The sequence below is a fragment of the Carya illinoinensis genome, chromosome 4 (genome assembly GCF_018687715.1).
Source record: "Carya illinoinensis cultivar Pawnee chromosome 4, C.illinoinensisPawnee_v1, whole genome shotgun sequence".
NCBI lineage: Eukaryota > Viridiplantae > Streptophyta > Magnoliopsida > Fagales > Juglandaceae > Carya > Carya illinoinensis.
This window is the reverse complement of record NC_056755.1, coordinates 10,884,110-10,897,455: the sequence shown is the minus strand read 5'-3', so window position 1 is coordinate 10,897,455 and position 13,346 is coordinate 10,884,110.

Below are 13,346 nucleotides of genomic sequence, written 5' to 3'. Positions count from 1 at the left end.
GGCCTTCTTTCTCATGGATTAATAACAAACAAGGCAGTGCACTTACTAGAGAAAGATTAGATAGAGGTATGTATAGCAAACCAGCAATGAAGTCTATTGTTCCCAAATGCTACATCACACAATCTAGCTTCCGTAGCTTCTAACCATCACTATTCGCTTTGAAATGCAACAACTGAATATCATTTTTCATACTCTTATAAGTTTGAAGAATTTTGGATTCAGGAACCACACTCAGTGACCTCAAAATCCAAGAAGCATAGAGCAAACAATTCATTGGAACCAATGCCTTTATCTTATGCAAAAATATCAAGGCCACCAAAGAAGCTCTCAAACATTGGAATAAAGTTCAGTTTGGGAAGGTTCAAGTCAACATTAAAAAAATAGAAAAATATTTTCTTGAGATTCAAAGTCTTAACCCATCTTTCTCAAAATCAGGTAAGAGAAAGAACAACTCTAACTCAACCTTCACGAAAAGTATAAAAAATCCAGAATTTCCTAGTTAGCTTCAACGGATCTAAACACAAAATTTTACCATCTTTCAACAACCATTTGAAGGTACAAAAATGCAATAGATTCTCTCAATGGGACTGTTGAGGATTGAATAAGAACTAAATCTTTATTTCTCAGTAAAAATGACAAAAACAATCACACCATATATACATTGTAATCGTATACATTTAAATACATAAATTAGAGACTCTATTCTAGGACACTTAGCTAAGAATAAGGCTGTACAAAAATAGAGAATAAAGTTGCTGTGATTTGTGAGCTGATAGAGGCATGATATTTTTCTATTTGTTGGATTTATTATCCTTGGCTTGATTTGTGGGATCTTCCCTTATACACCCCCTCAAGATGGGACTGTCGTCGGTAAGTCCTATCTTGTTTTCTGAGTAGTTGCATACGCTGCCTTGACAATGGTTTTGTGAGAAGATCTGCAAGCTGATCTTGTGTATTAACATGATGAACTTGAAGTGTGCCTTTTTGAACCATATCACACACAAAGTGAAGGTCGATCTGGATGTGCTTCATGCGAGAGTGTTGGATAGGATTGAAGCTCAGTTGGGTTGCTCCCAAGTTGTCACAGAGCAGCTTTGGTGCTGAGAGTAGTGGGAACCCGAGTTCTTGAAATAAAGAGATGAGCCAAAGAGTTTCTGATGCTGCATTGGCGAGAGCACGATACTCGGCCTCGGTGGAGGATCTAGCAACTGCCCTTTATTTTTTGAGCTCCAAGAAATTGGATTGGGGCCAAGGAAGCTAATATAGGCAAATGTAGAGGTTCTATCATCAAGGTTACCTGCCCAATCTGCATCCATGTAGGTAGTAAGAGCTGAACTGCTGTTTTTTTTTTTTTTTTATGTGGAGGCCATGGTAAATTGTTTGTTTCAAGTAGTGGAGAAGACGTTACGCAGTTGTCCAATGAGTTTCAGTGGGTTTATGCATGAACTGAGAGAGTTTATTCACTGCAAATGAAATGTATGGCCTAGTAAGAGATAAGTATTGAAGAGCCCCTATGACACTCCAGAATTGGGTACTGTCTACTAAACTTGTGCCATCAATGAGTTTTAAAGCTATGGTAGTGGACAAAGGTGTCGATACATCTTTGGCACGTAGCATATGTTGCTTGGACAGAACCTCTCTAATATATTTATGCTGAGACAAAAAAATGCCAGACTTTGTAGGTATGACTTCCATGCCTAAGAAATAATGGAGCTGTCCCATGTCTTTTAAAGAGAAGCTTTTCAATTACTGAGCCAACAAAAATGATATCACTCCCAGTTATGACCAAGTCATCAACGTATACTAGCAAAAAATAGATGATAGAGCTTGATTTGTAAATGAAAAGTGAAGAATCATCTTTGGAGTTTACAAATCCAAGCTCCAATATGGTTTGCTTTAAAGCTGAATACCAGGCTCTTGGTGCCTGTTTTAGGCCATAAATGGCCTTTTTTCAGGCGACAGACATGGTGAGGCTTGTTCACATCCTTGAATCCCGGAGGTTGTAGCATATAAACATTTTCAGTCAACAGGTCATGCAAAAAAGCATTGTTGACGTCAAGTTGTCTTAGAGTCCACCCCTGCATGACAGCAATGGTTAAAACAGTTCTTATTGTGGCAGGTTTCACAACAGGACTAAATGTCTCCTTGTAGTCCAAACCGGGTCTCTAGTTGTATCCTTTCACAACGAGTCTTGCTTTAAAGCGATCAACTGACCCGTCAGCATGCCTTTTTACGCGAAATACCCATTTACAACCCACCGGTATACAGTGTGAAGGTGGTGGAACTAATTCCCACGTTCCATGCCTCATTAATTCCGTGAGTTCCTCAGACATTGCATTCCTCCATTTCGGGTCACAGAGAGCTTGTTTCACACAAGTTGGCTCAATAGTTGGTTGAATGGGATGTTTTGTGACTGAGTTAAATTGTTTGGGTTTGTGAATATTGTTCATGGAGCGTGTGGTCATGGTGTGGGTTCGGGTGGGTTCAACAGAGGGATTATTGGGGTCAGATTCATGGATTTCAACATTGCAATCATGAATTTCAGGATTAGGTAAAACAATGGAGTGAGTGGACTCATCCATGTGTGACTTGTGTGGTGCGATAGAATCAGGGGAATTCAAATTGGGTAAATTAGAAGAGGAGGAATTAGGGCAAATACCTTAGGGTGCAGTTGAAGACGGTGTGCTCACGGACTGAACTGGTGGTGGTCGCGATAGAGGAAGCACCGTGATGATCGGAGCAGGAGACTTGGACGGCATGCTGGAAGCTGGATTTTTTATGGGGCTTCAGGTTTCATCAAAGAGGACGTGCCGTGAGATCTACAGCCGGTTGGAGGAAAGATCAAGGCACTTGTACGCGTTTTGGGTTTGGGAGTAGCCCAAAAACAGGCATGGTAATGATTTAGGCTAAAGCTTGTTTGAGTTATAGGGCCGGGTTAATGGAAAACACAGACAGCCGAACTTTCTTACCTTAAGATACTTTGGATTTTGTTGAAATAAAGCTTGAAATGGTGACTTATTTTTCAATAAAGGAGTTGGTTGTCTGTTAATGAGATAAACAGCGGTTTGAAAAGCATGAGGCCAATAAATGGGAGGAAGAGAGGCATCTTGTAATAGGGTAAGACCCATTTCAACAAGATGTCTATGACGATATTCGGAAACCCCATTTTGGGGCGGTAGTATAGTGACTAATTCCATGGACTGAAAAATATTTTTTGAGCGCTATAAATTCGCCACCATTATTAGAGTAAACACTTTTTATTTTTCTTTGAAAATAGTTTTCCACAAGATGTTTAAATTGTGGAAAAATAGTGCTTACTCCATATTTGTTAGTCATAGGATAGAACCACATATATTTGGTAAAGTGATCAACGAGAATCAAGTAATATCGCGATCCATCAATACCAATTGTATGAGGGACCCCAAACATCAGTATAAATGAGATCAAGAGGTGCATTGCTTATTAAACTATTTGAACGAAAAGGTTGTTGATGTGCTTTATTCATAGAACAAGAAATGCAAATGGGAGACACTTGGTTCTTTTTTATTGGAAGAGAAAAAGATTTGATAAGTTGATGGACAATTTTTTGTGATGGATGCCCAAGTCTCTTGTGCCACCCATCAATTGATGTCTGCTTTTGCACATTTGCAACCATGTTGGAAGGGAAATGCACCAATGAGTCCGGGAGAGTATAAACACCATTTTCACATGCACCCTTGAGTAGAGTCGCCCTCGTGATCTGGTCCTTGACAAGAAAATAGGTGGGACGAAATTCAAGAAAAACTTTATTTTGAGTGGTGAGATGGTGAACAGAAATTAAATTCTTACGAATACTTGGAACACAAGTGTATCATTTAAATGAAAAGTGTGTGTTGGTGATTGAAAAACTAAAGAGCCAATGCGTGAGACACGCAAACCTGAACCGTCACCTATTACCACTTCATCCGTCCCATCATATTCCGAGTGCACTAATAAGTTGGCTAGGTCACCTGTAATGTTATGGGAAGCAGCAGAATCAATGAGCCATTTGGAATCCTGCTGTTGAGAACTAGAGACACAATTTGCAGTGGCTACAGAAAATTTCACTCTCAAACAGTGTTTTGCAATGTGGCCCAGCTGGTCACAAAATTGACACTTGGGTTGGTACTTGTGCTGCCCATTGGACCTACCCGGGTTGGGGCTCCTCTTATTATCACGTGGGTTGTTATGGGAGTGTGAGTGGGCTGAAGAGCCTTTAGAGGCTTGCGGCTTATGTGAACTCCTGAAGGAGTTTCCAGTGCTTCCGTTTGAGGAAGATGAACCAGAGCTTCGATTCATATAGTTCGCCGTGGCAAGCAACTGTTGTGTGGATGCTTCAAGACGGCGAAGATACGCCTCATGACCCACGAGTAAATCGTGGAGTTCCTCAAAAGTGAGAGATTTCTCTCGAGCTCTAATCGGTGCAGCGATTTCACGATAATCGGAGCCAAATCCATTTAGGATGTATAAAGTGAGGTCATCATCAGAAATGGGATGATCAATGAGGGAAATTTCATCCGCAAGTGACTTCACGAGGTGCAGGTATTCTTGAATTTGTTGGTTGCCCCTTTTTAACAGAGTAATTTCTTCTTTGAGTTGCATGGCCCTGGTTCAGGATTTACAAGCATAAAGGGTATTGAGTTTTTTCCAGGCTTCTTGAGATGTTTTGGCAGCCGAAATTAGAGGGGTGATGGTGGTTGTGGTGGAGGCAAGGATGGCACTGAGAATGAGCTTATCCTGCCTCACCCAGTGTGTTTTCTAAAGAGAGTATGTAAGAGTATCGGTTAAGGGAGAGCAAGGTTTATCTCCAGTGACATAGTCAAGGAGATTATACCCAATAAGAAGGGCTTCAAATTGGGCACGCCACTATGGGAAAGTGGAGGGGGTGAGTTTGTCATTGATTTGGGTAGAAATATTCAAGGCAATCAAGGGAGTTTCTGTGGAGGGTGGGGGATTGTGGGTAGGGATCGAATTCTCGTGAGAGTAATGCTCTCCTGATACCTTGTTGAGGATTGAATAACAACTAAATGTTTATTTCTCAGTAAAAATGACAAAAACAATCACACCATATACATTGTAATCGTGTACATTTAAATACAGAAATTAGAGACTCTATTCTAGGAAACTTAGCTAAGAATAAGGCTGTACAAAAACAAAGAATAAAGTTGCTATGATTTGTGAGCTGATAGAGGCATGATCTTCGGCTATTTGTTGGATTTATTATCCTTGGCTTGATTTGTGGGATCTTCCCTTATAGGGACTCGGTAATTGGACTATAGGCCAAACTCTTATCATGAGGAAGTTCTTCGGCGTAAAAAATCCCGGATTTCTTGGTTAACTTTAACGGAACTCAAAACAAAATTTTATTTCGACAACCATCTGGAGGCTCAAAAATGCAATAGACTCCCTCCATGGGACCAGATAATTAGACTATAGAGCAAACTCTTATTGAATCTTCTTTTATTAATCATTATCAGTCCATATACTCATCCACAACACTATCTATTCTTGAAAATCTCTTGAGAGGAAAATCATTGATCTTGACAATGCATTCATTCCTCTATGCTATTCAAAACAAATTTGAAATTATTACAACAACCAATCCCATCCCACAAAGCCCTAGATGACTAGTCACTTTTACAGACATTATTGGGCCATCATAAAAAGGAAGTAATTGGCACTCTACAAAACTTCTTCCTCCATTGAAAACTCTTAAAACAAATTAATCACATAAATATTACTCTAATCGTAAATATTTCCAATCCAAGTGCTCCTCAACACTATCACCCACTCAATTTCACCAATATCATCTCTGAAATTTTGGCAAATTGACTCAAATTTGCTCTTCCTCGTATTGTTTTCCCACTCCAAACAACTTTTGTTCCTAGTCTCACCTTGAAAGAAAACATAATGATTGGTCATAAAATTTTCCATGACCTCAAGAAAAAAAACTAGAAAGAGAGGACTTATGGCAATCAAATTGGTAGAAGATTGTGTCACCACTACTTCTTTCTGAATCCTTATTAATGGAACCCCACGAGATTTTTTTAATCCACAAAGAGGCCTCAGACAAGGTAACCCCATTTCACCATTTTCATTTATAATGTTACTACAGTGTAATCCAAATTGATTGTTCAAGTGGAAGTCTGAGGAACTTTTGTAGAAATTCGCTTAAATAAAAATGGTCCCTTGATTTCACACTTGGTATTTGCTGATGATGTCATCATTTTCGAGAGAGCCAATGAAAGGAGTGCCCAAGAAATTTCAGAATGCTTGGAAAAATATCAAGTTTGGTTAGGTCGGAGGATTAAGCACAATAAGTCCTCAATGTTCATCACTCGCAATACCAACCCAATAGCTCAAGTAGCAATTACTTGGATTACTCCTTACAAAATTTCATCTTCTAGAATAAAATATCTCAAACTTCCAACTACTTTTAGTGAAGGAAAAAAAGACTCCTATCAAGAAGTGCAGGAAAAAATGTAGGAAGGTTGGAAGTCTAAATTGTTATCACAAACTGGACAAACCATGTTGATCATAATTGTGGCAAGCACCATTCCTTTATATCAAATGTCCTCTTTAATGTTACCAAAATCAGTTTGCAAGTCCCTAGAAACTCGGTTTAGAAACTTTTGGTAGGGCTTCCCTAATGATCGAAAATAAAATCTGACCTTGAATTCATGGAAGTCTATCTCTCAACCCAAAAGGTTCGGTGGACTTGGCTTGAGGAAAATGGAAAACTTAACATAGCCATCCTTGCTTGCTAGTAAAAACAAGTTGGGAAATTAGTCAACCACATACAGGTATCTGGCACGTCCTACTTTCTTCAAAATATCTCAACTCTTGAAGTTTCTTGTAACACCACGCTCCACAGGTTTAAGAATAAAATCAATTTTAGAAATTCTCAGGAAAGCTGGAGTGCTACTACTGAACCTGACTTAAAAATATTTTTTTTCTAAAACAAACGCCAAGTACAAAGATTCTTTATATTAAATAAAGTCTTTTTGTATTAAAATACTGAAATAATAAATGAGAGTGCGCGGAAGCATTTATTAAAATTTCTCAAAACTTGTAACATGAAAATCATAACTTAAAATTTCTATACATGAACTAGGCTACTCTCACATCTACTTAGACTAGGTCACGTCCTGCAACTCTACCTTCATAAATATTCTGACTTGTGGTGGTCTAAAAACATAAAACAAACTAAAATGAGTCGATGATTCAGTAAAAAACCTATCATAATGTAAAGACACTTAACATAATGTTTTCATAAAGCGTTTCATGCTGAGATAAAAATCATGATCATTCATACGTATGCTTATGCCATGTATGACTTATGTTGGCTTATCTGCCTTATCTTACTTATCATATTAGTCTACACACTTAACTCTGTGTGCAAGGTTATGCATTGGCCCCAAATCCTATGCTGGCAAAGGGAGCCGCTAATAGTATTCTAGCATACTATGGTGGACCACGCTTAACTTTGTGGCTTGCACATCCACCCATAAATCGCATTGGCACCATATATTCAAATGGTCATCTGATAAATAGTTCAAAGCTTATCTTACACTTGATCTTATGAAAAGTTACGTGTCCTTTGCAACATGAGATGCATAATACACATACAACTATAATATGCAAAATGAAACATGATGAATGACGTGCTTGCAAATATCTTGACTTGTGTGGTACGTAAACACTACCTTCCAAAGAACTGACTTTAATAATAATATATAACTAGCTAACCTAAACTAACTCTAATTTATGATCAAACTACTTACCTTGTAGTGTTGCTTCCTAAAATACCCGACACAAAACTGATCACAGTGTTGGACTGGGTATCTTGGGTTTGGCTGCTGCACTTATGAATGTTATGGTCTTTTCCAAATGACACACGAGAAGAAGATATTTGTAGAGAGATTTGGGTGAGGGTGTCGACGAGTTTGAGTTGGACTCAATTCTTACATGTAGTGACACTAATATACTAACCACTTAGTCATGATCATCTAAGAAGAGAGTTTGAATTTAAAAACATGATCTAGTAGTTCATTCAATGTAGGTTTGGTAGTGACTCAGACTGTGTAGGGGACTTCAATCAATGATGATCTTAAATTGAAATAAATTTCTAATGGCCGATATTTAAATTATAAAAGGAGTCTAACTCATTCAATAGTAAATGAGATTTAACCTAGTTATTGAACTCAATTAAAACTCTTACTTAATGTCAATAATTTATTGCTATGGGCTTATCCAATATGGCCCATTAAATATAATTTAATTCTAATAAAAATTATCAATATTTCGACCTTAAAATTATTGGGGTGGGTTGTTACAAACCCCCTCCTTATAAAAATTTTGTCCTCGAAATATGCTAGACCTCAAATGACTTACATACTTATCTGCCACAATTAATGTCTCTTTACTCAATCATTTAGTCGAACCAAATATTCAAAAAATTCCAAGCCTTCCATATTTTGATCCGACGCTTCACTAATCTTTTAGGGTACATGTTAGCATGCTACATGTCGACCATCATACACTCCAAATTCAATTCAAGCCTAAACAAATATCAACGTTCACAATGGAATTGATTTAAAAGCCTAATAATAAATTCACCCAAAAATCATCTGAACTCCACCAAAATAGTAAAAATAATCTCCACATAAAGTAATAAATAAAACTCTCCACATAAGATCATAATAAAATTCTCTACCAAAAATAATAACCTAAGACTCACTAAAGTTTGGATCTTAAATCTTACAACTCATACTTGGCGATAGAATCTTGCTACTTTTTTTTTTTTTTTTAAGAAAAAAATTTAGAAAGAGACGAGATCTCCTATCCATGAGTGACCCATTCCCAATTTTATTAAAAAACCCTCACTTATGGTGGAGGAAAACCATGGTTACAACTCGATGCCTGCGGGTTACAATAAAGCCCAAAACTTAGGAATCAAAAAACCAAAACCAACCAAAGAATCCAACAATAGACAAGACCAAAAGGAAAAACAACCAAAATAAACCAACCTGCAAAACAACTCGCACATAAGAATCAAAAGAGAAAAAACAATTACAAGAACATACCTCATTTTGAAAGCCTCAAGTATGGTAAGCCAATTCTGTCCATACGAAGGAGACGGCGCAACTAGCTAGGCAAATCTTCCTTCTCATCAAACCAATCCTGAGTAGGGCCCCCAGTTCCTTGCTTAGCAAGAAAATCAGCCATAGCATTACCTTCACGAAAAACATGAGTTAGTCTATAATCTAAACATGCAAGGCACACATGAAGTTCATCCCAAAAATCCTCAAGCTACATAAAATTACAGGCACCCTTAGTAACCCAGTTGACCAGAAGTTGAGAATCAGCCTCAATATAAACCAGAAAAAACCATACCGGCAGCACCTCCTCACACCTTCTAGTAAACTTTTCAATTCTGCATAATTATTGGAACCCTGACCTAAAGCCACAGAGTACGCTATACACAAATGACCTCTGGTATCCTTAATAACACCCCCAGCACCAGATTGACCCAGGTTACCCAAGCTACCACCATCAGTATTAAGCTTCACCTAATCCTGCTGAGGCTTAATCCATTTCACCATCGTCACCTTCTTAGGTGGAGAAGGAGGGACCAGGATATCTAACCTCTTTAAAATATCACCATCTTGTTTAGACAATCTCCACTATTTTATAGACCCTTTAATAAGATGACAAATCCAAAATTTAATACTGCTCCATACCGATTCAGACATGTCCTCCTTCCCCTCAAGTTTAGCTTTGCAACATCTAGCCCAGAGTTTCCAAGAAATTATAGACAGAATAAGGCCAAAAATAATACGAGTATAAAAAGAGTTCCCAGCACGGCGAAACCAAAAATTGACCTGCTCCTGCCAAGTATTAAAAGAACCCATTTGCACACCCAAATGAACCGTAGCCAAACGCCAAATTTGCCTCGCAAACTCACCCGTACACAAAATATGATTAAGATCCTCAAGATGACCCACGGAACAACAATTGCATTTAGAGACTATGGGAATACTCGCCAACCTGAACTTATCATCCACCGTCAAACAATTATTAGTAGCTTTCCACATTAGAATAGAAATTGTTTTAGGGAGAATAGCAAGCCAAATCCAATGAGCCCAAGGTAAAATAGGCGCCCTAACCCTTACACAATCCCAAGCAGACTTAGTGTTAAAGTTTCCAGCAGTATCATTTTTCCAAATAAGGACATCCTGCCCCTCCTTACGAGTGGCAAATAAATGCACCAACTCTCTAGCTTTCTGATGACCCACAAGCCTTTCCAATAAAGGAATATCCCACCCATTATCAATACACCACTCTTTAATCTTCAGAAGAGGCTTATCAATAACCGGATAATGATCATGCAGAGGACCATCATCATCCCAAGTATCATACCAAAAAGAAACATTACCATCTTTCACCAGCCACTGAGAATTATTTAAAATATATGGGATACTTTTAACAATCACCTTCCAAAACTGAGTACATCTATTAGAATCCACAAGAGATAAATGCTTACCTCGCACATATTTACCTCTGAAAAAATCCGCCCATAAAGAGTTCCCCAAGAGCAATTTCCAGGTGAATTTCATATGTAAAGCTTTCTGTATATCACCAAAATCATGGAGACCAATCCCACCTTCCTAAATGGGTTTACAAATATGTCTCCAAGCTACCCATTTTCGCTTACCTTTACCCGCAGTATCACCCCAGGAGAAAGAACTTAGGAGTTTATTCAACACCAACAAGACCACATTAGGAACATGTAAAACAACAAGCAAATGAGTAGCCATACTCGGCAAAACATGCCTCAAAAGAATAGTTCTACCACCAACCGAAAGCAATTTCATTTTCCACTCAGCAATTTTCCTTTTAACTTTCCCAAGTAAATCATCTAAATCAGAAGCCTTCAACCTATTGGTCACAATAGGGACACCCAAGTACTTAAGAGGAAAAAAACCTTCTAAAAAATCGATCATCTGAAGAATCCATCTCTTATGGGGAGCCGGAATGCGCTTAGAGAAATAGATCGCACTTTTTTCCTTACTAAGGGCTTAGTCCGACCAATCCTCGTAAAGCTTCAACACTTGAGTCAAACCTCTCATAGACCTTTTACCACCATTTGAAAATATAACAATATCATCAGCATACATGAAATGAGAAACAAGCGGAGTACCCCTAGCTTGAGAGAACTGCTCAATTTTACCATGATCAAAATAGCGTTGAAGAAGACGTGAAAGCACCTCCTGCATAATGATAAACAAATAAGGAGATATAGGATCTCCCTGCCAAAGGCCACGAGAACCTTTAAAAAGCCCCAGTGGAGTGCCATTCATCATGACCGAGTACCAAGACAAAGAAATACAAGCCTTAATCAAAACACAAACCTACGGAGAAAACCCAAACACATCCATAACATGAAGTAAGAAATTCCAATCCACTCTATCATACGCCTTAGACATATCCAATTTGATAACCACATTACCCCCGTTTGTTTTTTTATTAATAGAGTGGACCATCTCTTGCGTTAAACTAATATTATCAAAAATACTATTACCAGGAATAAAAGCCTTGCTCCTGAGAAATAATTTTAGAAAGTAGACTCGTCAAGCGGGCCACAAGAATTTTGGAGCAGACCTTATAAATAACCGAGTAGAGATTGATGGGCCGAAATTTATAAAAACCAGAAGGCTTATCCACCTTAGGAATGAGAACAATATACGAAGCATTGTAAAACCTGGGAAAAGATTTAGTATGAAAAAACTCAGTAACAGCTTCCAATAAATCATCCTTAATAAAGTCCCAACAAACACGATAAAAACCATCAGGGCCAGGACTACTATCAATAGGGATACTGAAGAGAGCATTTTTAATCTCCTCCAACAAGGGATCCTAACAAAGAGAAGAATTTTCACCATCATCAATCATAGGAGAGACAAGATCACTCAAATCAAGTAAATCGGTTCTGCGACTATTGCCCAAAAAATTTTGGAAATAATCAACAGCAGCCTTATGGATCTCAAGGGGAGATTGTAAATGAGTACCATCCGCAAGACACATATCACTAAACCTCTTATGATATTTAGACTTTAAAATAGCATGAAAAAATTTAGAATTTTGGTGTCCATCTTTCAACCAGGTCTTTTTAGCCATATGAGCAAGCCTCATCCCCTCTTGCTTCTTCCAAGTAGAAAGTTCCAAATTAGAGACCATGAGATCATAATCATCCTCATCATTAAAACAAACCTGAAGACGGTTATCTATCCTCTCAATGCAAGATTCTAGATCTTTTATGATAACCGTAGTTCTCCCAAACACACGCTGATTCCACTCCCTTAAGGCCACCTTAACCCTTTTCAATTTAGAAGAAAACTTTTGTAGCCCAAAACCAAACCCGACTTGATTCCAAACCCCTTTAATAAAATTCAGAAAATCCTCATGATCAGTCCACATATATTGAAAATGAAAAGGACTCGGGCCATAGTTAAAAGGGTCTTTCCCCATATCAATCACCAGAGGGGAATGCTCTGAAGTGGAACTACAGAAAACATGATAATAAACATTCAGAAAAAGGTTCATAAAATTAGAATCAATGAAGCCCCTATCTAATCTAGCCCAACTCCGAGCTAGACCACCTTGACCATTGCACCAAGTCATAAGAGAACCTAAAACACATATCCATCAGGCCACAAGTATGAAGACAAAGGTTAAAGTCCTCCATAGTAGAGAAATTCCAAGGATGCCCACCTCTCCTCTCCAAATCCTCTTTAATAATATTAAAGTCCTCACATAGAACCCATGGAAGAGTACCACTATCAGTAGCCTCCAAATCCTCCCAAAGGATCTACCTCTCAGCACGACTACATTTTGCATACACAACCGTAAGAAGAAACTCATGATCATTATCCTTCACCTGCACAGTCACATATTGACTGGAACCAGCCAACAAGTTAACAGAAATAACAGAATTCCACAAAACCCAAAGGTTTCCATCATGCATAGCATTCATAAGATAACAATCACATCTAAACCTATTTAAAAAACTAGGAATTCTACTATCCAGCAAAAAAGGTTCAGCAAGAGCAATGATATTAGGCTTATAACTATGAATAATATTTTTTAAACGCATTTGAGATGTACCAATACCCCTTATGTTCCAAAAAAGAATAGGACTAAACATAGATTAAATTTAGAGGGTCGTATTACCTGGCTGACGAAACTTCGTGTCTTTACCTTACCAACATTACCTCGAGGGCTATTTGTGTTAGTGCAATACTCTTTTTGCATATCCTCCCTCAGCA